Source organism: Pinus tabuliformis, chromosome X, assembly GCF_031772625.1.
Source record: "Pinus tabuliformis cultivar Carrire ecotype Pingquan chromosome X, CPIR1, whole genome shotgun sequence".
In the NCBI taxonomy this organism is placed as follows: domain Eukaryota; kingdom Viridiplantae; phylum Streptophyta; class Pinopsida; order Pinales; family Pinaceae; genus Pinus; species Pinus tabuliformis.
Genome location: NC_142308.1, coordinates 413,562,026 through 413,588,852, shown reverse-complemented (window position 1 = coordinate 413,588,852; position 26,827 = coordinate 413,562,026). Strand labels below are relative to the sequence as shown.

At 35.7% G+C, this 26,827-nt stretch overlaps 1 long non-coding RNA gene and 1 pseudogene across 2 annotated transcripts in view; both read left to right on the top strand.

Moving 5' to 3' along the window:
• The window catches only part of LOC149140286 (uncharacterized), a 168,612-nt gene that overhangs the window by 117,509 nt on the left and 24,276 nt on the right, over nucleotides 1-26,827 (top strand). Inside the window, exon 2 of one of the 2 annotated variants that reach the window (XR_016264785.1) lies at nucleotides 23,504-23,980. The exons of the other annotated variant lie outside the window; for it this stretch is intronic. This is a non-coding gene — a long non-coding RNA (uncharacterized LOC149140286). Of the gene's footprint in view, nucleotides 1-23,503; nucleotides 23,981-26,827 lie in introns of those variants that run through there. 2 annotated transcript variants of the gene reach the window in all.
• LOC149140287 (KH domain-containing protein At5g56140-like) lies at nucleotides 8,479-9,576 on the top strand (annotated as a pseudogene).

Below are 26,827 nucleotides of genomic sequence, written 5' to 3'. Positions count from 1 at the left end.
CAAAGAGGGTTTTTATACACAGAGGAGAAGTTTTTGGAGTCGGTGGCTTCTCCAGGAAGCTATCTAGCTCCGCCAAATTCTAGAAGAAGCTAGACGCAACATTTAATGGTGGTGGTTGGAATTACTATTGTTTTTCCAACACTCCCCCTTAATTCCAACCTTGTAACAAATATACAATATATAAGATACTGTAAACATACTCTTAATTGTCATGCTTGTTGGTCTAAGTCTCAGCTAGGCTTACATTATAATCTTGATTTTCTACAAAACATAACTTACTTCTACAAAACTCAAATTTTGCCTTCCCAAGAGGCTTAGTGAATATGTCAGCTACATTCTCATTTGTATTACAATACATTAGAGAAATTTCTTTTGATTGGACCTTTTCTCTTACAAAATGATATTGTGTGTCTATATGTTTTGACCTTGCATGACATACAGGATTGTTCCCCAGTTTGATGGTGCTTTGATTGTCACTTCTGATCATTGTAGGTTCTTGTTGACCTTCACCAACATCTTCAAGTACTCTTCTGAGCCATATATCTTCACAGGTGCCACTACATAATGCTTTATATTCTACTTCAGTTGATGACAAGGAAAGTGTTGTTTGTTTCTTACTGCTCCATGATATAGCTCCCGATCCTATATTGAAGACGTATCCAGTGGTGGATTTCCTGTCATCTAGATTTCCACCCCATTCAAAATCAAAATGACCTATTAATTCAACATTACAAGCATTAGTATATTCAATACCAAAATTGATAGTTCTCTTTAAGTATCGAAGGACTCTTTTTGCAGCTATCCAATGGCTTTCATGAGGTTTAGCCATGAATTGACTAAGTATGCTTACTGCATAAGCAATTTCTACTCTGGTGGTAGTGAGATAATTCAGACTTCCCACTAATTGACAATACAATGTTCCATTCACCTCTTTTGTTCCATCATCACTTCTTAATTTGATATTTTGTTCCAATGGACTACTCACTGCTTTACATCCATTCATATGAAATCTCTTTAGTACTTCATTTGTATATTTGCTTTGTGTGATTAAGGTTCTTCCATCATCTCTCCATAGTTCAAGACCTAGACAATAGTGCATCTCACCAAGATCCTTCATCTCGAATTCCTGTGATAACTTCATTTTGATATCTCTAATTAATTTATCAGCACTCCCTGTTATTATTAGATCATCAACATATATAGAAAGTAATACTATATCCCCATTTCTGTCTGTCTTGACATACAAATTAGGATCATTTTTACTTTTTTTAATTTTTTTCTGAAAGAAGAATTTGTTGATTTTCTCATACCAATATCTGGGGGCCTGTTTTAGTCCATATAAGGCCTTTTTTAACTTGCATACAAGATTTTCTTGACCTTTCTTTACAAATCCTTCTGGTTGAACAAGATAAATTTATTCTTTTAAGTCACCATTTAGAAAAGCTGACTTTACATCTAAATGATGTAGCTTCCAATCATATTTAGTTGCCAATGCTATCATTATTCTGATTGTATTCATTTTTGCAACTCGAGCAAAGGTAACTTCATAATCTATACCTTCTTTTTGTGAATAACCTTTTGCAACCAATCTTGCCTTATACTTGTCTATGCTACCATTTGCATTAAACTTTGTCTTGTACAACCATTTTGATCCTATAGGGACTTTATTTTCAGGTAATTCTGTTAATTCCTAAGTTTCATTTTTCATTATAGAATCATATTCTTCTTTCATAGCTTCCATCCATCCTTTATTATTTTTGGCTTGTTCATAATTTAAGGGCTCAAAAACAGTCATTACTTGAGACATTAAAGCATAATCTTTATACCTGATGGGGGCTTGAATCTGTCGTGTTGACCTTCTTATAGGTTCATTACTTTGTGGAGTACCTTCTCCTTTTCTTCTCTATGGAGTGCCTTCATTTCTTTGTGGTCTTTGATTCCTTGATGTGTCTTTTGGAATGTCCATGTGTTCTAGTTCTTGAGTTGATTCCACAACTTCTTCTTCTTCCTTAAAGTTTTCATAAGAAGACTGCCATGTATTATGTTCATCTTCTTTTATTTGTTTATCTACATGCTCATGAAATATAACATCTCTACTTGCAAAGACCTTGTAAGTACTTGGATCATACATTTTATATGCTTTTTTATCAGTGAAATATCCAATAAAAATACATTTCATGGCTTTGGCATTTAACTTTCTCCTATCCTCTTTAGGAATATGAGCAAAGGCCTTGCATCCAAATATTCTTAAATGACTAACTTTAGGTTTAAAACCATAAAATGCTTCAAATGGTGTTTTGTGCTCAAGATACTTAGTAGGGCTTCTATTTTTAAGATATACAGCTGTGTTAATGGCTTCAACCCAAAAACTATTAGAAAGTCGTTTACTTTTTAACATACTTCGAGAACATTCAACTAATGTTCTATTCTTTCTCTCAGCTACTCCATTTTGTTGAGGTGTATGTGGCACTGTAAATTGTTGCATAGTTCCATTTTGTTTGCAATATTTGATAAAAGCTCCTGAAGTGTATTCACCACCTTTATCTGATCGAAGAATTTTAATGCTCTTTCATGTTTGCTTTTCAATCATACTCTTGAATTCTTTAAAGTATTCAAACACGTCACTTTTGTTTCTTATAAAGTACACCCAGGTGTATCTAGTGCTATCATCAATATATATAAGAAAGTAATATGCTCCACCAAGTGACTTAGTTTGCATTGGACCACGTACGTCAGTATGCATTGGTTCAAGTATTTCACGTTTTCTTCTATTTTCATGCACAGGAAATTCTTCCCTATGTTGTTTTCCTAGTGCACAACCTTCACATTCAAAGTGTTCACCCTTTATATTTGGAAGACCTTCTACCATCAGTTTCTTTTGTAGTAACATTAGGTCATTATGATTTAAGTGTCCATACCTTTGATGCCAAAGCTCTATATTTGGCATGCCTGTTGATGCCAAATCTTGATGCCCATTCTTCATTACATCCAATTTGTATAAGCCTCCAACTCTCATTCCTTTTGCAACAACCTTGTAGTTTTCCTACACATCCTTTACCAAACAATGTGATTTCACAAATTCAACTTTTAAATGTTGATCTGTGATAGTAGAGACTGAAATTAACTTCTTCTTTAATCCTGGAACATAGACCACATTTTGAATTTTTTTTTCTTGTCCGTTAGGCATCATAACACTTATATTACCATATCCTTTAATTTCATGTGATCTATTATATCCTAAATAGATGTGTCCACCATTATTAATCTCATGATAAGTATGAAACCAATATCTTTTGCATGACATAAGGATTGATGCACCAAAATCTATAAACCAAGCATTATCATCATTAGTTTCTGCTGATAAAGCAGCATTGGACACAAACAATTTAAGATTGCTAAAGTCATGACTAATTGCTTCATCTCTATCAACATAATTTCCTGAATGCCTTCTTTGTTTAAATTGATTATATCTTCTTTTCATGCAATTCTTAGCAAAATGACCAAGTTTTCCACAGTAATAACACACATCATCTCTACTTGATTTGGCATTTGTCCTTGGTAATGATGTACCTTGAAATGATTTTACCTGTGGCTTTTTGCCTTTATTTTTCTCCCACTGTTTGCCTTTGAAGGATTACTTCCCTTTGACCATCAATGCCAAATCTGAATTGGGAGATTTTTGTTTAAAGCTTCTTCTCTGCTCTTCTTCCTGCATAAGTATACCTGCCAACTCATCAAAAGTAGGAGCCTTCTCTCTAGCTGAAACACCAGTGATAAACATTTGATATTCATCAATCATTCCATTTAATGTCACAGTAACCAAGTCTGTACTAGATATTGATTCACCAATGTCACCTAATTTATCCTTTAGATCTTTAATTCTAGAAATAAAATCACTAACACTTTCATTTTCTTCCATCTTAATTGAAAGAAGCTTACTCTTTAAATACAATATTCGATTTGTAGTCTTCGTCTCATACAAATTTTTGAGAGTGTCCCATGTCTCCTTGGATGTTTTGCACTCTCTAATGTGTGGAATAATGTTGTCCTTAACTGTCATCTGCAAAAGCACCTTTGATTTGTTTTCCTGTCGCTTCCAATTTTGAATTGCAGCATCTATGGCTTGAGGGGACATTGGCTTAACGTCAGCTCCAGACACAATCACCCATGTATTGTTGCCTTCCATCAAAGTCTGCAACTTAAACTTCCAATTTGCATAATTTTCACGATCTAACTTGTTAGATTCAGATAAATAAGATTCTGCCAATATATTAGCCATTGTCAATAAGCTTCTGAATCCTTAAGTACCAACCACCAAGATACGAATTTTTCACAACTTCAAAAATTAATTTCCTTAATCAATTACTAATAATAACAACCCTCCTTTTTTTGATATCACCAATAATAACACCCTTTTTTTTTAAACCATCAAAAGAAAATATCTATATCACAAGCACAAACAAGGAGATAAACAAAGTTATCCTTGGTCCTAACATGGCCGCATGCTTTCGATCACCTATCGATGCAAAAACAAGGATAGCAAGAGTGTAAGACGAATTCAACAAAACTTCCTTTCCTTCTATAGATACATCCAACATAAAATCTACTTTCTCGTCACAAACTGGTACAACATTCAGATTCCCATGGTAACCAATAAACCCTGAATTCGGTGATGATTTCAAACTTCAACAGCCAAAACCCTCAACAAGCAGTGGCAACAACAGTTCCAACATTTTTTGCAAAGTATTATCTCCAAGCAGTGCTCACAGTCTTCGGAATCCACTTCCTTTCTCAAACCTCGGCTGCTTGCAGTCACACCAGCGTAGATCCATGCTACAGAGTTTGGAAAACAAGATAAATAAACCACGCTTGAATGAGTTTACCTTCCACGATGGTCTCAACACAGTCCTCCCTACAGTGGCTCAAACGCCTCAATCACACACCAAACACAGGCTTCCTTTCTGCTTTCCCTCGGCTTTAGCAGACAACCGTCTTCTTACGCACGCTAAGATGAGTAACAACTGAATCTAGTAGAATAGAGCCGTCTCTCCTGACAGATCAAAGCCCTCACACTTACCTATAATCCACCGCTCTGAATGGATCTCCCTACCGGCTCTTCTTGCAGCTCACCTCACACCAGGCTCTGATACCAAATCAAAGATCATACACTAAACACAAAATTGTCTTTGTTTGAGTACTGAAGCGGTTTTTATACACAATAAAGAACTTTCTGCAGTCTTTCTGGAGTCGATGGCTTCTCCAAGAAGCTATCCAGCTCCGCCAAATTCTAGAAGAAGCTAGACGTAGCATTTAATGGTGGTGGTTGGAATTACTATTGTTTTTCCAATAGAACCATGTAAAAAAATGATTCTCGATATACATTCTTCAACATACATCTAGATACATTTTGTTAGTCTTTTTAAGATAAGAACGAACAATATTTTTTATTAATTTCATTCTCTTTGATTGGGATAAAAGAAATCCAGGAGGTCAAACACAATAACCTACACCTACATCAATTCCATCAATTCCGTCAATGTTGTTAGAATAGCCAGGGAACAATATTCTGTGGTCAACCCCTTGATCATGGAAAAACGACTTTAGGAGGTCAAACACCTTCCCTAGGTTATAAGTCTCTACAATATGAGGTGGTTTCCCCATTAGAACCCCAAAGACAAACAATATGTAGAAAGGAGAATATGGTACAATAATTCATCTTTGCCTTGTTGGGAAAATTCCTCTAATAAGGTTAGAATGAGCCAAGGCTGAAATCTCTTTTTGCATATCTAATTATTAAACAATATTTATACATTTATCATTGACTCAAGCATATATATCCTCTGATGAGATATTTCAAAAGGATGATATGAAAAAACTTACAAAGAAGCCTTACAATGCAATTTTGAAATTGTGAAACACAACAATAGCTCACCTACTCTTGGATGAGTGGAGCCTTGGAGTATGCATGAAAATTATGGCTTAATAATTCCCTCTGGGATGCATTTTCATAAGCCTAATACTGGGAAATAATAAACCAATGCCCTCACCAAGAAGGGCAACTCTCCAATAAATGTGGCCTTGTAGCATGATTGCAAAATTTTGTTGGATAATACCCTTTTATTGATAAAAATATTTACATCCCCAAAATTTATGTTTAATTGGAGAACCAAGAAAGGAATGCTAATAAGAATCATTTAACTGATTGGAAAATCTAGAAAAGACCCACTCCTTTCTTAGCAACATCTAAAACTCAAAAAAAGGAAACATCTAAGGATAAGAGGGAAACATCTCAATATATTTTCTTTATGTAATAATCTAGTTGAGCTTATCTTATATATTTTGTAATTAAATTTATAAAGAGAATGTTAGAATGGATTATAAAATGCCCATCTCTCCCTCATAATAAAACTATGGTATTGTTTTCTTGAACTTCTATGTTATTTTCTTCTTTGAATCTACATTGTTATATATGTGATTTTCTAGACAATTGTTTAGATCTATGTGTAGATCAATTGGTATCATAGCATATGATATTGAAATCCATCCACCTCTTTAAAGACCTTTTTTTGAGATTCGTGGTTTAACAATCCAATGACCTTCCTAGTGTGTCCTCCTTGCTTCAAATGCCTATCAAACATTGTAGGTTGGGGTCATACATTTCAATCCCTTTGGTGGGTGAAAATAATGCCGCCTCATTAAGAACCCTCAACTAAGGACTCACCAGTCCATGATTTAGCCATGACTCTTCAAGAGCTAATTACTCTATAGCAACAATGGTTCCCTTTAGGGAAAATACCACTCGATACACACTTTCAGTTGCCCAAATTCCTCGTCAAAATCAATGACGAGGCTATTGATTCTTGGCTTTGTAGTCTCTCCAACTATTTCAAAACATGTCCCGCAATGGAAGAGGACATGAAGCTTCCAGTTTCCAGTCTACAGTTAGAGGGTCTGGCCCAAACATTGTGGGATACTAAAATCCAGAATATATCCTTGGTTTTCAAGCTTGAAGAACCAACAAAGACCAGATCCACACTATCACATCTTAGGATGACTTCTCTTAGAACTTAAGAGAATGCTTCTATGCCCTAGGATATCTCTTGAATTTGCTTGCCAAATTATGATAGTGCTGGAAACTATTGAATCAATAAGTACAAGCTTACATTGATGTCTTTTGGTTGTGCATTCAAATTCATATCTTTGATATGGAAGAGGTACTAATTATCAAATTTAATTACGGGTTTCTAATGTTTTTTCATCAAGAAGTTGAGTTCTTTGATACAACTTCTTTATAGTACTTCCTTGGACAAGGCCTTTATTCAGGCCTTGGCTATGGAATGTGAAGTGACTCCATGAAGCTGATATCGTCAAAACAAAAATAGTCCATCTAATGTTATTCCTTTTAATTTTGCCCCTACCTCATCGCCCACATCTCCTATTACACATTGATGTACATTTCGTCAAACAAACTCACATGATTCTGCAAACGGTTGAACAGTTCAAACTATGCACCCAAACAATACTGGTTTTACATAAGAAAAGCAATGAAATTCCATTACCTCACTTGTAGTTTTTTTCTCTCGACAATCCTACCGAAGTAGACCCCTCTCACCCTTATGATTGCTAATGCATCTAGTACCTCCGCTGCACCTTTGTTTACCCATAATTGTCAAAGAAAACATGAGTTGGTGATTTTTATCCTTGCAAACAAGATAATGATATTAAAGAGAATCGCATGGCACAAGGCTTAGTTGGACACCTTAGCCTTTGCACCACTACACACCTAGACCCAAATGAACTCAGTTGCGTCCAAAAGGAAGGCCCTTGTCTTTCTTTCTCTGAATGTTGTGCTATCAGCTTTGTTATTGGCCCTTTTTGAGATACTATATCAACTTTGTTATTGGCCCTTTTTAAGATACTATGGCATGTGATGTGCCTCCTCTCGATTGTGCCAATTTTTTACTAGGAATTCCATACCAACAAGCCCAACAAACTATTTATCATGCTAACTATCACTAATATCATGTGAAAAACGAGATATGCACTTATGTTCTCACAACCTCGACTCTCCAATCAACCCAACCTCCTACTAGCATAGCTCCCATTAAGAAAGTCAATTTACACCAATGCATTTCTTTTTTTGGTCCACCCTATCAATCGGGACAACCTTACCAACCTAGTACCTCCTCCCATGGATCCACTAGAATTTACATATGGCTTAAGCCAATCCACGGGGCTGCCTCTAGCATGATCTATTGAAAGAAAAATCGATTGTTTTCTAGGGGTTGTTCTTAAATAGTGAGGCCACCCTATAACATATTTAAATAGAAAGCTCTCTCTTCCCCTTTGGATCACTAGGGACATTAGATTTACTAGAACTTAGAGGCTTTAGGGACCCATATTTAGTAGCTCGAGTTTTCTTGGATTTACCAACTCTATCTCTAAATCTAAAGACGTTTCAGTGGGAGAAATGTCAGCCAGATATATATGAAATTCTCCCCATCAATTACGCATTCATGACAACTTCCTAGTAGGTTCTCTATAAGCATTGACATAATCGATCATGACAAGTATCTCACTGAGCTATTTGCTGAATGAAAAGAACTCAATCCTTTTATGAAAGTTTTTCCACAATGTTGTTGATAGCTAACCTAGAAAACAGTCAGTGTAGTTGTGTTGTTGGGGAATTCATCATTTTTAGACCATGATGGGCTGAATGAAAAGAACTCAATCCTTTTGTGAAAGTTTTTCCATAATGTTGTTGATAGCTAACCTAGAAAACAGTCAGTGTAGTTGCGTTGTTGGGGAATTCATCATTTTTAGACCATGATGGGCCTGAGCATGGTAGCCCGTTGAATCATGCAGGATTAGTTTCAACTAGAGGAGTGGACATGAATCGATGGGTTGCTTACCAATGAGTAAGGTTGAGCATGTTATAGGCATCCCCTCATGGTTGCATTGAACACTAAGTGGAGGTTCTAGTGGAATTATTGTTCAAAAAATATCCTAACTTTAATTTTGTTGGATGTCTCCTTCATCCTAGACACAACTCACTACAACGAGTTGAAGATGCTACTAAATGTCATGTTATATTCAAAGGAGAGGGTTAAATTAAATACCCTTCAAGGGTAATTTCAATATCCCCAGAGGCCGTGATGAAGGACAAACTGCGGTATGAAAATCTCCATGAGGCTCTCCACATCCTTGTGAAGGAGGATGAATTTCTTGCAAGTATTACATATGCCTACTTATTGCATGTGTGAGAGATACTAGAAGAATAACTGAAATCTGTCAATAAGCCATAATATTTTTTCAAGAAGCAACAATTGAAGAGAGTTGAACATTCTAAATGGTACATTGCAAGAAGATGGTTCATCGATTGTTGGTTTAATATCTCTAGTCAATAATAGTAACGTAGGAATAAAAAGGACAACGCACTGGCAACCATACTTATCATATTTGGTTGGTTGGAAGGGACACACTAGCGCATATCTGGTCGGTAATGGTTCATCGATTGTTGGTTTAGTATATCTAGTCAACAATAGTAACATAGGAATAAAAAGGACAACACGCTAGTAACCATACTTATCATATCTGGTTGGTTGGAAGGGACACACTAGCACATATCTGGTCGGTTGGAAGGGACACACTTGCACAGGCCGAATGGATGACAATAAAAACATTGAAGCGCACTTTCCCTTACTCATTTGGTTTAGGAAACAGGGATGCTTCCACTTTGTTTGAATTGGGAAACCAAGAAATACACACCAATTAGAGACATCTAACTGAAAAGGCAACCAAGAAAATATGCACTTCTTTTTGGGGAACATCTAAAACTAAAAAAAGGAAACATCTAAAAACTAGTAAAAAGGGAAATATCTCAATAAACATCTAAAAACTAGTAAAAATGGAAACATCTCAATATATTTGTCTTATGTAATTATAATAATCTAGTTCATTTTATCTGATATTTTGTAATTAAATTAATAAACACAATTTTAACATGATAAAATGCTCTCTCCCTCCTAATAAAACGACATTGTTTTATATGTGATTTTCTGGACAATTATTTAGATCTACATGTAGATCATTAATGGTCTTTGGTTTGGAGAAAATAGGACATTTCTCATCAGTGAATCCACTCTCTAGAAATAATGATTTAAAAGGGATCCACTAATACAAGATCAACCATTCAACACCCCTCATTTTGTATGAAAACATGTAAGGGTTGTACTTGCTCATCCTCATATCCCATTTAAACTTTGTAGTTGAACAATAATATTCAGTTCAAACTCTACATTTGAAAATTACCATCGACTACCACTTGTGGGAACCAAAAGAAGTTTTTTGTGCAGGAGAATATGAAGTTTCATTCTATCATAGGTCGATTTATCATTTTAGGTCGTCGTCATCATTTAGTTTGTGGACATGTTCACCATGGAAGGTCACCACTGAGATCACAGTCATACATGTCAATAAATTCGGTAGATACAATACATTTGGTAGGGTTCATGTGGTATATAGAAAAATATAACCTTTATCTCCATGCATTCAGTAGATACAATACTTTGGAGAACTCAACTATCTGTCGCTCAAGGAAATTTACTCCAAAATTACTTTTTCTAGGAGGCATGGAAATTCCATTTATGACATATCTCTCACACAATCGCCTTCTAATTAATATTTTTTCTACGGTTGATTCTATTTGACACGGACATTTTCTAATTTCGATTTATGATGGCAGACTATTGATTATCAAAATCTGTGTACATTCCAAAGCTTACATTCCAAAGCATTTGAAATTGACTTCTAGATATTTAGAAGTCATGAATTTCAATATAAAATCTGAATTTCAATATAAAATCTCAAATGCATTGGAGTAGATGCCAATCAATGCATGTTGACCCACTATTGAATAAGAATCTGCCCAACTCCATTTAAAGTATGTGCTTTAGATAACATTTAGGACGACACCATGCCTATCCCCTACTATTTCAATAAGGTTTCGAATTCAATAGTATGATATATCATGTCAAATCACCCTTTTTATCACTTTACTGAGTGTGATTCTTTTTAAATATTTGTATATTTATTAAATTTTAGAAAAATGTATATCACTTCTTAAAACTCCTTGGTACCAGTGGCTTAAAACTCCTGTGTACTAGTGGCTACTATAATTCATAACACTTTAGTCTAACTTATAGAAGAAATAGATTTAACTTCTTAAAAATCTTTTGTACTACTAGCTTAAAACTCCTTTGTACTAGTGGCTATTATAATTCATGATAGCTTAGTCTAATTTATAGAAGAAATAGATTTTTTCACCGAAACCATAAAATAATTTCAAAAAAGAATGTGACTTTTTTGTTGTTGAATGCATAAATAGATTCAACACCCTAAAAAACCCCGAGAGACTCCAATTCTGCAAATTAAACAACTTAAATACAAATTTTTAAAAATTACTATCATATTTTGATTAATGAGAAAACATATCATAAAAAAACCAAATTACGCATTCATAACTACTCTAATTCATATGGTGTGTTATATTATGATGTGTCATGTAACATTAATTTCAAATATAATTCGTATGTTGTGTTATATTATGATGCATCATTTAACATTAATTTCAAATAAAATATTTGAAATTGGATGTGCAGTCCCACTTAAGCACATTCGTTTCAAATAAAACATTGAAATTGATGTGTAGCCACACTACCACCATGCTCTTGTTTGTGCAGCTAACATCTCCTTAATGGGCATGACTTATTCAAGATGTTCTCTTCATAAATATAGAAAAAAGCCACAAAATATATAAATCTTTATATTATTTTATCGAAAAATCCAAACTACGGAATTCATAACTACTATAATTCATATGGTGTGTCATATAAAGTTAATTTCAAATAAAATATTTGAAATTGGATGTGTAGCCCAATCAAGCACATCAGTTTCAAATAAAACATTGAAATTGGTGACAGAGAGAGCAGGAGTGCAAACACACAAACACAGAATAGAACTTGAAATCTACAACTTGCTTCCATTCATCGATTAAATTGGTATTTATACAGGATGGAGAAACTTCTGGATATCAATTCGAGCAGTGGCTTCTTCAATAAGCTTGCCCCTTTGTCAACAATTTCTAGAAACTGCATTAAAATCACTGTTGAATTTTGGTTCTGTGTAGTTGGAATTAATTCTAGTTCCTTCCAACACTCCCCCTTAATTCCAACTATATACTTTTAATTGATATGCCTACTGGTCTAAGTCTCAGCAAGGCTTACAACATAATTTGGATTTTCTACAATGCACAACTTACTTCTACACATTTCAAATTTAACCTTTCCAAGAGGCTTGGTGAATATATCAGCCACATTTTCATTTGTATTACAATATGATAAGTCAATTTCTTTTGCTTGCAATTTTTCTCTTACAAAATGATGTTGTGTGTCAATGTGTTTTGTTCTTGCATGATATATAGGATTGTTTGCCAATTTGATAGTGCTTTGATTGTCACTTCTGATTACTGTAGGTGCTTGTTGTGTTTCTCCAACATCTTAAGTATCCTCCTAAGCCATGTTGCTTCACAGGTAGCACTGCATAATGCTTTATACTCAGCTTCAGTGGATGACAATGAAACAGTTGGTTGTTTCTTACTGCTCCATGATATTGGTCCTGAACTAATATTGAACACGTATCCAGTAGTAGATTTCCTATCATCTAGATTTCCAGCCCAGTCAAAATCGGAATAACCTGCCAATTCAACATCAAATTCATCAGTATACATAATACCAAAATGAAGTGTTCCTTTCAGATATCGAAGGACTTTCTTTGCTACTTTCCAATGGATTTCACAAGGCTTAGCGATGAACTGACTAAGTATGCTGACGGAATAGCTATATCTAGCCTGGTAGTGGTGATATAGTTCAGACTTCCCACCAGTTGACGGTACATAGTTCCATTCATCTCTTTGGTTCCATCATCACTGCACAATTTGACATTCTGTTCTAAAGGAGTAGATGTTGCCTTGCATTCGATCATATTGAATCTTTTAAGGATTTCCCTTATATATTTTCTTTGTGTGGTTAGTGTCTTACCAGGTTCCCTCCAAACTTCAAGACCTAAACAATAATGCAATTCACCAAGATCCTTCATCTGAAATACACGTGACAACTGATTTTTAATTTCTTCAATCAACTTGCATGCATTTCCTGTTATGATGAGATCATCAACATATACAAATATTAAAGCAACATTCTTGCCTTCATCTTCCTTGATGTACAAGTTAGGATCATTTTTGATTCTCATAAAAGAAAGAATCAATTTTCACATACCATGATCTTGGTGCTTGTTTCAAACCATATAAAGCTTTCCTTAACCTGCAAACTAGATGCTCCTGTCCTTGTTTTAAAAACCCTTCAGGCTGAACTAAATAAACTTCTTCTTTTAATTCACCATTCAAAAATGTAGATTTGACATCTAACTGATGCATTTTCCAATTATATTTGTAGCTAATGCAATCATGATTCTAATTGTGTTCAACTTAGCTACAGGTGCAAAAGTATCTTCATAATCAATTCCATCCTTTTGTGAATATCCTTTTGCAACCAATCTAGCTTTATGTTTATCAATACTTCCATTAGCATTAAATTTTGATTTATAAACCCATTTTCATCCTATGGGAACTTTGTTTTTAGACAATTATGTTAATTCCCATGTGTCATTCTTCATTATAGAGTTATATTCTTCATTCATTGCATTTCTCCATTCTTCATATTCTTTAGCTTCATCATAGCTTGAAGGTTCTACAACATGCATAACATGAGACATTAATGCATAATCTTTATACTTTACAGGTACCTGGGTTTGATGTGATGACGTTCTTGGAGTTTTACTACTTTCATCTTTCTTTCGGCTTTGCAGAGTCTCCTCTCCTCTCTTTGGAGTGTCATGACTGCTTGATGCTACTTGTTCTTGAACTTGTCCCTGTTCCTGTTCTTGTTCAACACTTTTGTCTAATTTTACATAATCATCAATACCATGCCATACACTAGTATTATTTATTTTATCACCTTCATTTGCAATCTCATGAAACACCACATCCCTACTTGCAAGCAGTCAATGAGTACTGGGATCAAACAACTTGTATGCTTTCTGATTATCACAATAGCCAATAAATATGCACTTAATTGACTTTGCATCAAGTTTTCTTCTTTCATCTTTTGGAATATGAGCAAATGCCTTGCGACCAAAAACTCTTAAATGACTCACTTTTGGTTTGTACCCATAAAATGCTGCAAAAGGTGTTTTAAGCTCTAAACTTTTGGTTGGACTCCTATTTTTCAAATAAACAGCAGTATTAATGGCTTCAACCCAAAAAACATTAGAGATATTTTTACCTTGAAGCATACTACGTGCACATTCAACTAGTGCTCTGTTTTTCCTCTCAGCAACTCCATTTTGCTAAGGTGTATGTGGCACTGTAAATTGTTGTAGAATCCCATTGCTTTTACAATATTGGTTAAATTCTCTTGATTTGAATTCTCCCCCTTGATCAGATTTCAAAATTTTGATGTAATTACCAGTTTGTTTTTCTACCATATTCTTAAATTCTTTAAAATACTCAAAAGCATCACTCTTCTTTCTTATGAAATAAACCCATGTATACCTAGATCTATCATCCACAAAAATAAGAAAATACCATGCTCCACCAATAGATCTAGTTTGCATAGGTCCACATGCATCAGTATGAACTAATTCAAGTATTTCCCTTTGCCTTTTTTCTTTATGTATAGGAAATTCCTCCCTATGTTGCTTGCCAAGTACACATGCTTCACATTCAACATGATCATTTTTCAAGACAGGAAGACCTTCAACCATTGTGTTCTTTTGAAGTAGCATTAAATCTTTGTGATTTAGATGTCCATACCTTTGATGCCATAAATCTACTGTTGATATTGTTGCAGATGCCAAAGCTTGATGACTTTTCCTGGTCACATCCAACTTATACAAGCCTCCAACTCTGGTTCCTGTGGCAATAACCTTGTACTTATCTTGCATGTCTTTCACTACACATTGTGATTTAACAAATTCCACCTTCAAATCTTGTTCAGTAATAGTAGAAACAAAAATTAAATTCTTTTTGATATCAAGAACATACATCACATTAAGGATCTATTTCTCTTGTCCATTAGGCAAATTCACACCTATTACTCCATAACCTTGAACTTTAAGTGATCTGTTATCTCCTAGGCATACATATGTTCCATCAATGTTTTCATCATATTCATCAAAACACTCCTTATTACAAGACATGTGGAGTGATGCACCAGAATCAATGAACCAAGCATTCTTATCATCATTTTCCACAGACAATGCAGCATCAGAAACAAACAATTTAAGATTTTTAAATCCATCATTGATTGAGGTATCTTTGTCCACAAAATTTCCATTATGCCTTCTGTTTCTTTGCCTAGACTCATTATATTTCCTTTAATAACAATCTTTAGAATGATGCCCAGGTTTGCAACAATAATAACACTCATCATTTCTCTTATGGATTTGAAATTTAGATTGTGTCATACCTTTTTGTTTTGCTTGAAACTTGCCTCCTTTGTTCTTGTCCCATGGCTTGCCTCTGTATGGATATTTGCCCTTAGCCACCAATGCCGAATCTGAACTGCTAGAGCCCAAATTAAAGTTCTTCATCCTCTCCTCCTCTTGTAGAAGAATTCCTGTCAATTCATCAAATGTAGGGGGTTTCTCTCTAGCTGCAAGACTTGAAACAAAAAATTGATAATCTTGCACTAAGCCATTTAATATGATGGTGACTAAGTCAGTACTAGACACCTTTTCACCAATATCTCCTAACTTATCACTTAAATCTTTGACACAAGATATGAAATTGCTTATATTTTCATTTTCTTCCATTTTTATAGATAAAAACTTAGTCTTCAAAAAAAAGATTCGGTTTGTATTTGTTGTTTCATACAAACCCTTCAACGTATCCCATGTTTCTTTTGATGTCTTTCAATCTCTGATGTGAGGAATAATGTTGTCCTTTACGGACATACGCAACAACACCTTTGCTTTTGTCTCCCTTCTCTCCCAATCTGGAATAGAACATGCAACAATGGGTTTGGGCTCAGCTGTGCGCTGTGGTGGAGGTTGTAGCAGCCGCTGTGAAGAGTGCGATCCTAAAAGAGTTGTGGTGAGGGAAAACTAAACACTCACCAGTTGCTTGATATCAGTCCATCATTTTCTTTGGCTTATGGTGTGTTTTCTATCATAGCGTCTCTCTGCCGAATTTTCTTTTTATAATCTGTGTTGTGTTAAGGTGTGAAGAAACATTTTTGGTGGAGTTGTTTGAGCTTTGTGCTGGCTGTTCAACTGTACCAAACGGATTAGATTTCCCTTAGTTTGATCAGCAAGGATACCTTCATGTTTCCCTCAGCAAAGGTCTTTGTTGCGTCAAATTTTTATTTTTTTTATCTTTTTATTATTTATTTATTATTTATTTATTTATTTATTTATTTATTTATTTTTCTCTGTTTGTCTATTAATGCACAAGCTTCGCTTGCCAAGGTTGCGTTCAAAATCGTTGGCAGTGCGTTTCCCCCTGGTAGCTACAGGAATACATATATGCTTGATTTGGGTGCCTATTGAGAAGTTTATTTTAGGAATTTGAGATAAGATACTCGTAGAATGCACAAGGTTGATTTGTTTGCCTAGAGAAATTTTGAGACTTGAAGTCGCAGTTGACCGGTGGATATTCTTTTCAGTTTTCAGATGCTAAGGCCGTTTCAAATGCACCTAGTGAGTCTGGAGTTCTGGTTTTCTTGAAGATGTAAGCCTTGTGCTGTTGTCTATCTTTTGGGAAAAGGAGAACAATTCATATAAAACTTTCAAGTAAATAATCAAAAAAAAAAAAATTGCATTTTGGTGATTGGAGAAAGTTTTTTCATCATGGCAAATTTGTTGCTTGATACTTATATGAATGAATCCACCCAACTTGATGGAGAAAATTATGTGAATTGGAAATTCAAGTTAATGACTATTTTAGAAGGAAATAATTTGTGGTGGAAGGAACTAGAATTAATTCCAACTACCCAGAACCAACATTCAACAGTGATTTTAATGCAGTTTCTAGAAATTGTTGAAAAAGGGGCAAGCTTCTTGAAGAAGCCACCGCCCAAATTGATATCCAGAAGTTTCTCCATCCTGTATAAATACCAGTTTAATCGATGAATGGGAGCAAGCGGTTGAGTTCCAAGTTTTGTGTGTAGTGTTCAGTCTTTGAGTCTCCGCTCTCTCTGATATGATATCAGAGCAGGCGTGATGCTGAGCGAGTTGTTTTTGTGTTCGAGTCTTTAGTCTCTAATTTGGTATCGGAGTAATATCTAATAATTGGATGTGCAGTCACACTGCCACCATGCTTTTGTTTGTGCAACTGACCACTCATTAATAGGCATGACTTCTTCAAGATGTTCTCTTCATAAATATGGATCTTTATATTATTTTATCATTAACATAAACCTAAACGTAAGCATTTTTTTTAAGATGCCTCTATGGAAATAGACCTAAAGATCTTGTGAATAAGGAATTCCATAGACCTAAATATGTTGTGAATAAGGAATAAGTTACCATGGGTTGTTTTTTATTTTCTCTTTTTCTTATTCACAAAACGTCTTCCTCGTTTTGTCAAGTTTCTGTTCTAAAATGTATGCCTTCATTTGAAAGGAATTTTGACTGTAATCATCTCTATCATTCCCATTCCTTGGAGGTATATCTTTGAATTATCGGAGATTTAATAGTTCTTTTATATCTTTCTATCCTTGCAAAAAAACAATCTAATACAAACAAAAATAAGAAATATAATACAAGTGATTTATTAACTCAAAACTTCTTTAATAATGTCACAACCTTCCTATATTTTAGTCATTTAGAATTACTATCGGTGACTTGAGCCATAGTGGTGCATATTTTCTGACAGGAGATGGGGGAGCTAATAACACATGTCTCATATTTGGGAAGTAGAATTTAGTTGTCGAACTCATTTTTTAATGGCAGAGATGCTACTCAAGAGCTACTTTTGAGACGTATGAATGTGAATATGACTTATGTTTGTAGTTTATTAAATGTTTAGACTATCCATTTTTATGTAATTTGGTTTGAACCTACATAATTGTGGCATGCACTACCTCAAAACAACTTACAAGTCTGGTAGGTTACCGAGATAAGGATAGCTAATTTACAAGTCTGGTAGGTTACCGAGATAAGGATAGCTGATGATTCCTTGGTTTGGATGGGAGTCTTTAGAAATTATTTCATCTCTGCAGAGCTCTCCCACGTCTCTAATAAGGTACGACAAAAACTCTCTGAATGTATTCATGATTAATTCTACTTTAATGTTTTGTGCATTTCGTTATCCATTAAAGAACTTTTGCAAAATGATAAGCTACCTTTGATTAGATGATGATGAGTTTTTAGGCATTTGTGAGTTAATAACCTTGAGGTTTTCAAATTGACAAGAATATTCATGTTAATTGGGAAGCTTGGCATGGGTGGGGAAGATATATGGTGGCAAAAAAGCTTGGCATGGCTGGATGGAAGATTCATGTTAACTGGGAAGTTTGGCATGGGGGGGAAGATTGATGGTCGCAGAAATCTTGGCATGGCTGGATGTATGGGCATGCTTCTACATGCCATCGGGTACTATTAGGATCTAAGATAAGGTGTATGAAATAGCCAATAGGCTTGTAAATATTACTCACATTAAAGAAGCTAGGAAAATAAGGTGTACTCTAACTTATTTTCCCCACTTCTTTAAGGTGAGCAATATTTACAAGGTTATCTACTATTTAGTATATCCAATGAGTACACCATATTTTCCCTGCTTCTTTAAGTCGAGGAATATGTAGAAGGCTACTAGTTATTCAATACACCCTATCTTAGATCCTACCAGTACTTGATGGCATACATGCACATGCCCATACATCCATCATGTCAAGCTTTCCAGTGACCATGAATCTTCGTGTCGATTTGAAAACCCCAAGGTTATTAACTCATCGCTAACGAAGATCCCATTCGCATTTGCTTGCATCTCCAGTTTCCCATCACACTTTGAATTCTAATATAAGGTATATTAAATAGTGGATAGCCTCGTAAATATTGCTTGCCTACCTTACAAGTGATAGTAAAGTCCAGCCGATTTGAAAAGACTTCACCAAACATATATGCCAAATGCGTATGTGATAAAGAAAAGATCTGTGTGGATGGGGTCAGAAGCATAATCCCATTTTGGGTCCCGAACTTGAGATTGTCTATAGGTCACTCTATTCTTATCCTAACTCCCTATGGCTTGGGCCATCCAAAAGTCATAGGTTAGAACTTGAAAACGCTTCCTCTCTCAGTGGTCGAGGAAGAGGATAAGGTAAGACTTATATCACATAATTAAGAATTGAGAATAATGTGTAGTAAAAAAACAACTTATTACATAACAATATTGTATCATTTTTTTCACAAGTTTAAAAAAAAACCACATGGATGTCAAGAGTTGCACAGGGAAGACATGAAATGAAAAACAAAACAAGAGGAGCTCACAACTACGGATCACCAAGAGCTAACTCGAGAAAAACGTCACACTGGCTTCATATTGATCTTCAATATTAAATAGATACAATTTGTTAGGGACAACAAATCATATCCCATGAAAATAGGAACTAAATAACTATAGAAATAAAAATCACAACTACGTAACAGTAATAGCCTATTCTCCATTAATTCTAACACTCCCCCTTAATGGAGAAAGGGTTCTTAAACACACCTAATATGTCCCTAAACAATTCAAACTTCAGTCTTCCCAGAGGCTTAGTAAATATATCAGCCATATTATCACAAGAATTACAATATTCAACACAAATCTCTTTGGACTACACCTTTTCCCTAACAAAATGAAATTGAGTGTCTATGTGCTTAGTGTTTTTATGAAACACAGGATTGTAAGCCAGTTTGATGGAACTTTGATTATCGCAATTGATAATCGTAGCTTCTGTTTATTCTTCTTCTACATCTTGGAGAAGTCTACGCAACCAAACTGCCTCACATGTTGCTGCACATATAGCTTGATATTCTGCTTCTGCTGAGGATAAGGCTATAGTATGTTGCTTCTTGCTGCACCAAGAGATGACCACAGACCCAATGCTAAAGGCGTACCGTGTAATTGATCTTCTATCATCTAAATTTCCCACTCAATCAGAGTCTGTATAACCTGTCAAGCTAACATCAAATGAATCAGAATACAAAATACCAAAGTTTGAAGTTCCTTGTAGATACCTCAGTACTCCTTTCACTGCAAGCCAATGGTTCTCATGAGGTTGAGTCATGAACTGTCCCAAAACACTCACTGCATAAGCTAGATCTGGTCTCGTTGTAGTCAAATAAATAAGACTATGAACCAATTGTCTGTACAATGTTGCATCTGCATATTTCAAATCATCATTCACTTGAAGTTTGTTATTCTGCTGTAAAGGCACAAATGCAGCCTTGCACTTATCCATTTTAAACTTAGTCAACAAACTCTTAGCATACTTACCCTGGGACAAGAAAGTTTGGCTTGAATCTCTCCAAACTTCTAGACACAAACAGTAATGCATTTCTCCAAGGTCCTTCATCTCAAATTTCTGTGATAACTGTTGCTTGATTTCTTCAATGAGGTTGTTTGCATTCCTTGTCATGATCAGATCATCTACATATAAAGAAATCAACACTATCTGCCCCTCATCATTAAAAACAGTATACAAATTAGGAACATTTTTGCTTTGTTTATAACCATGCATGAGGAAAAATGAATCAATTTTGTCGTACCAGGATCTAGGAGCATGTTTTAAACCATATAAAGCTTTCTTTAGTCTATAGACTAAATGCTCTTATCTCTTCTTAAAAATCCCCTCAGGCTGCATTAAGTATACTTCTTCTTTTAAATCACCATTTAAGAAAGAAGATTTAACATCTAATTGATGTATTTTCCAATGATGCTTATTGGCTAAAGCAATAATCATTCTAATAGTATTTAATTTTTCAACAGGGGCAAATGTTTCCTCAAAGTCCATACCTTCTTTCTGGGAATACCCCTTTGCAACCAACCTTGCTTTATACTTATCAATAGACCCTTCTGCTTTAAATTTCAACTTAAATAACCATCTGCAACCTATGGGTTGTTTACCATAAGGAATCTTACTAGATCCCAAGTATTATTCTTAATAATAGATTCATATTCCTCCTTCATTGCTTCCTTCCATTCACAACTCTTACTAGCTTCATGAAAACTAGAAGGTTCTACATTGTTTAACATACCAGTCATGAGCACACAATCCCTATACCGAGCTCGTAACTGTTTCAGCGTGCTAGATCTCCTGAGTGGTGGGGTGTCAACTATTCTACTTTGTTCTTCTCTTGGTGGACTAAACTCAATTTCCTCCTCTTTATCTTTTTGTTGCTGTTGCTGTTGTTGCTGTTGCTGTTGTTGCTATTGGTGTTGTTGTTGTTGTTGATTGATCCGTGTTTCAACATCCTCATATGAAAGTAAGGGTACATGCCATTCTTCATTATCTTGAACAGGATTTACATCATCAATCTGTTCATGGAATTCTATGTCTCTACTAACAAACACCTTGTGAGTAGAAGGATCAAACAATTTGTAAGCCTTATACTCACTATAGTATCCAATGAAGGTACATTTAATGGCCGTTGAATCTAACTTCTTCCTGTTTTCTTTGGGAACATGCGCAAAAGCTTTACAACCAAATACTCTAAGGTGACTTACTGCAGGCTTGAAGCCAAAAAATGCTTCAAAAGGAGTTTTATAATCAAGACTTTTAGTGGGACTCCTATTCTTCAAATGCATTGTAGTATTGACAACTTCTGCCCAAAAAGCATTAGTTAGATTCTTACCTTTCAACATACTGCGAGCACACTCTACCAGTGTTCTATTTTTCCTCTTAGCTACTCCATTTTGCTGAGGAGTGTAAGGTGTTGTAAACTGCTGTTGTATCCCATGCTCTTTGCAGTATTTGATGAAATCCCCTTTCTTGAATTTTCCGCCTTGATCTCATCGAAGAATCCTGATGAACTTTCCTGCCTGCTTTTCAATCATGTTCCTGAACTGTTTGAAATACTCAAAGGCATGACTCTTCTGTCTAAGAAAATACACCCATGTGAATCTTGTACAATCATCAACAAAGATTAGAAAATAGTAGGCCCCACCTAACGATCTTGTCTGCATAGGTCCACATAAATCAGTGTGTACAAGTTTGAGTGTATCCCTCTGTCTCCTATCTTTAACAGCAAGAAATTCATCTCTATGTTGTTTACCGAATGCACATGCTTCACAATCAATATGCAACATTTTCAAAACAAGAATACCATCTACCATACCTTTATTCTGCAACAGAATAAGATCAGTGAAATTGATGTGCCCAAGTCGTTGATGCCACAAGTTTTCAGCAGACTTATCGGATGACATAAACACTTGCGGTCGTGTACTCTTCACATCCAGTTTGTAGAGTCCTCCTATATGAACACCTATAGCAATAGGCTTCATCTGGTCTAACAAGTCTTTATGATACAATAAAATGTAAAGAATTCTACCTTGAGATCCTAATCTGTAATCTTTGATACAGAAATCAAATTCTTATTAATACCTGGTACATACCACAGATCAAATATTCTCCTGATGTTTCCATCAGGTAGAGTGACAAGGACATCTCCATGTCCCTTAATCTCGTACCCTCTATCATCTCCAGGGAATACATTTACTCCAGTGTTAGATTCTCTAAAATTTCTGAACCATTTCTTTTTACCTGTCATATGTGAGGAGGCTCTAGAATCTATGAACCAAATATCTGATTCATCCTCCTCTGTGGCTAGTGTAGTTTTAGCCATAAATAATCTAACATCCTGGTTCTGATATGCATAAGCCATCTGACCTGCATGTCTTCTCTGCTTGTACCTCTCCCCATCTGCCTTTTTCTTATGGAAAAATTTAGCAATATGGCCTATCTTACCAGAATAAAAACATTTAGGAGCAGAGTCATGTTTATGCAAGGTCATACCTTGTGGTGTCTTTTTTTGTGATACGTTGCCTTCCCTGTAATCAACCATTGCTTTCCCCTTCGGCTTGAAATTGTTCATCAATGCAAGATCTGGATTTTGAGGTTTGTGGGACAACCTCCTTTCTTCTTCTTGTAGCAAGATCCCGGTAAGCTCTTCAAAGCATGGAGGCTTTTTTCTTGCATTCAATCCCGTTATAAACATATGATAATCATCTGTCATGCCTGTGGAGTAGTAACGAAGGTATGTTTTTGGTAATTATTTCAGCATCTTTTCATTAGAACTTACAAACATTTTTGCATCATGAACTTAGAAAACGATAAGGAATTGTAATAAAACATGTGAGATTAATATGCAAGATGAAAACACTGACAATTGTCATTTACTTATGCAGGAAGGAGGAAAAACGAGAATTTTCCATTCCAAAGGAAAGGACAAGGACGGGTTAACCGATGTCCCTTTGACGGGAGACCGTATGCAAACAAGGCAAATCAAATCAAAGTGAATCAGCCCTGGAAGGGAAGAGGAGATATCGGCTCGGCGTAGGAAAGGAAAGAGATGACTGAGGACTAACGGTTCGGGGAATCCCTCAGGATCCTTGATCCTAAGGGATCGCTGTTTTATCTATTTCTACACTTAGATATCTCTGCCTTCACCCTTATAAAAGGGGCAACACTGTTAGCTCGAGAGAGTTGGTTATGTTTTATGTAATTTCCTTTAAGATCAAAACTTTGATCATCGAGTCTCGTTAAGAATCGATCTATTGTAATTTTGCTTTATGCATTAATACAAAATTGGTTACTATTTCATCCCTGAGTCTGGAATAACTTCAAGCGGTGTACCCCTGGAGGCTAAGGGCCCGGCCTTGGAGGACACTTGCTCCTGTACTATTACGTTTGGTTTATGCATGGTTTGCTTATCAGCGTGATTTGGTAATCTGATGTGTTTTGTTAGCTTACATCACATGCTCTGTTATGTTTACTTTATTGAGACAAAACTATTGCATTGACTCTGTGACGTATCACTGTTCTTCTAAGTGTTGATATAATATTGTCAATATTTACAGAATATTGTTGTTGTTCAATTACAGAGCCTCATTGCCGTGCACTTATTCATTGGTATTACAGAATTCATCTTAGTGATTATGTTCTTTGCGATTGTGGATCTATAGACATTGCTGTTCCATTCTGAAATGCAGTCGTAATCTTTTATAACTAAGAGTGATCACTGGTTTACCGAGATTAGGTTACTATTAAGGTGTGCCATGTGCATATACTGTTTTGAAGTACTGTTCTATAATTTATCATTAACCAGTGCTATTCCATTTTGGTGTGTTGTTCAATTCGTCCTTAAGAGTGAAGGATTACCATTCAATTCCTGTAGATCACGATTCGTGCATTTGATCTTGTAGACTAAGGTGTTACTGCTTGCTAGACTTAGTTTGTTGTTCTATTTCAGATTTGCTATTCTATTTCAGTTTTGCTGTTCCATTTCAGATTTGTCGTTCCATTTCTTATTTCGTTGTTCCATTTCTTATTTGTTGTTCTATTTCCTGTTCTTTGTTATTTTGTTGTGAAGAACGATCCAGGGCTATAGTGAGCATTGACATTTACTGCCTGGCTCCCTGATCCACGATCTGTTCTCTGATTTACCTTAGTTCCATCAGTTTACAAAGGGATGAGTTACTGCTACTAAACCCTTGACTGATAGCTTGCTTAGTTTTCTGAATGAGTAGTTTAATCTTTTGAAGTAGTTTACTATAAACAAGCATCCGTTTACTCTTGTATTTTTGAACACTGTACTACTAGCATTACTCTGACAAATGACAGCCTCAGACTGAGACAATCTTTGAAATAACAAAATGTTCCTAGATTGACAACTAATGTGAGGTAATTAGAGGTGAAAGACACCCTTTTTATAGCTCCACATTTTGGCGCTGTTGCCAGGGAAAGAGTGTAGCCATTTGATCTTTTTTCAGAGTAGTGTACGAACCTGTTAGGGAAGAATTGGGTTTTGAAAACAGAAGGTAAGAACCTACGTGTGGAGTATGTAACAGCCCTGCTCCCCTGCCCGCTTTCCTACAGATTTGCTGCTGTTTTTTTGGGTAGAATCCAGTAGTTGATTGGTGTGCATGACTAAGTAGAAAAAGCCAGAAAAGAATTCCAAACCTCTACGCAAGCTAGAAAAAGCTAAGGGGTCAGTGATCCTTGGCCAATCAACCTTCATAGACGAAATCATCAAGAAAGCAGAATCTCAGCCTTCAGTAGGACCCAGAAAAGTTATTTCTAGACAGCCTACTAGTTCCCTTCAGGCCACAGGATCACCATCTGTAGCCTTTGCTGAGGTGCATAGTCAAACTGAAGAGTAGGACTTTCAAGAAATTGAAAATTCTACTCCAGAACTATTGCAAGAAGGGAATTTCACCAATCTTTGTGAAGGAGGAGGAGAAACAGGGGAAACTGAGGAACCAAGGTCTCCTCTTGGGACAACTCAGCCATTAAACAACCCAGACAAGGGAAGTGCTACAAAAATCATTGTTGAAGAAACTCAATATCCTCAGACATTAGGCACTCTTATTATCCCAGACAAAGGAAGTGTTATTAAAACCAGTCCTGTTAAAGCCATTCCTTCTCAACCTAGGAATACCCTCCTAGATATCCCAGAAGGTCGTTGGCATATGTTCGACCAAATGGCTCAAAACCAGCCAAACACCCAAACCTCTACATTGCAATACCCCATAGTGGATACAACAGCAAATGCGCCCATGAAAGCAATCCCTCTTCAACATATCCCTACATTCCACAGTCTTACATCAGAAGATTCGGATGCATTTCTATTCGAGTTCGATGTGCTGTGTAGGGGATATGATTACACCACCGACCCCCAGAAACTAAAATTATTTCCCTCTACATTAAAAGGGGCTGCCTTAAGTTGGTTTATGGGATTAGGTGGCGGGGTTATAAATAATTGGGATCAAATGAAAGAATCTTTTCTAAAGAAATATCAGGACTATTGCAGGTCTAGAGAACTGAAGGATGAAATATTCCAGATGGTAGCTAGACCAAATGAAACATTAGAGGAGTATGTGGAACGTTTTCAGTATAATATTCAAAGATCTCCTTATGCATCACTACCTTTACCTGATAATGTGTTAAAAATAGCATTAATTAGGGGCATGAAGGAACAATGGATCGAAACATTAAATATTATGGGAAAAGGAGATATTTATCAGGAAAATTTTACTGACATTATTGACTTATGTATCAGGAGTTCGAGAGGCAGCACAAGATTGAAACCGACAGAACATGATCGGTTTGTAAGAGAAAATAAAATTTTGACAGAAGGAGTAACGCGTGCAGAAATTGGAAATCTATTGGAAAATTTTAAAACTGATATACTAGGGACGCTAACTACACAACTTGATGTTATGTAGGGAAAGCATAAGCAAATGGAGGTAGAACAGAATTTGGCAATCTTCTGTCCCCGATGCAGGAAGAAACATAGCAATAAGGAGTGTCCACTAGATGCAGTCCAAACATGCGCCATCTGCACAAAAGATCACCTTATGGAAAGTTGTCCCTCACTTCTCGGATTAAAAGTAGTATATAAAGAAGCAGAAGAAGAGCCAGAATCGGTATATTTGCTCAACCAGTGTCGGCAGTGGCAGTTGCGACAATCTGGCATGTTTTCGGACCCGACCTCTTCTTTTTAGTCTCCG